Raw genomic sequence first — 362 nt, 5'->3', positions numbered from 1 at the left:
CACGCTGCCTTCCAGAAACAGTGAAGGCAGAAGTAAAAGGCGGACCACAGGATTCGGGACCAGCCAGGCCTAGGTCCAGTTGCCTGCCTCATGTGGTACTATCTGGATCCTGCAGAAAACATCTTGCTTCCTAAGCTTTTCTTGTCCGTGACATGTCAGGCAGCATTCTCTCTGATTTGGTAGCCTGCGATAAATGGCCTTGACATGTAAGCTGTGAGCAGTGATCTAATGATCTCACCTGCTGGAGATGCAGGTCATTCTCTGTGCTACAAAAGCGGGTCAGGCTTGTTAACAATTGAAGGTTTTTAGGGCTCGCCAAATAGCTCAGCGATTAAAGCGCCTGCAGCAGGCACAGGGGCTGG

The sequence above is a fragment of the Octodon degus genome, unplaced genomic scaffold, assembly GCF_000260255.1.
Source record: "Octodon degus isolate 3935 unplaced genomic scaffold, OctDeg1.0 scaffold00081, whole genome shotgun sequence".
NCBI lineage: Eukaryota > Metazoa > Chordata > Mammalia > Rodentia > Octodontidae > Octodon > Octodon degus.
The sequence above is the reverse complement of the archived record's forward strand: the minus strand, read 5'-3'. Positions refer to the sequence as shown.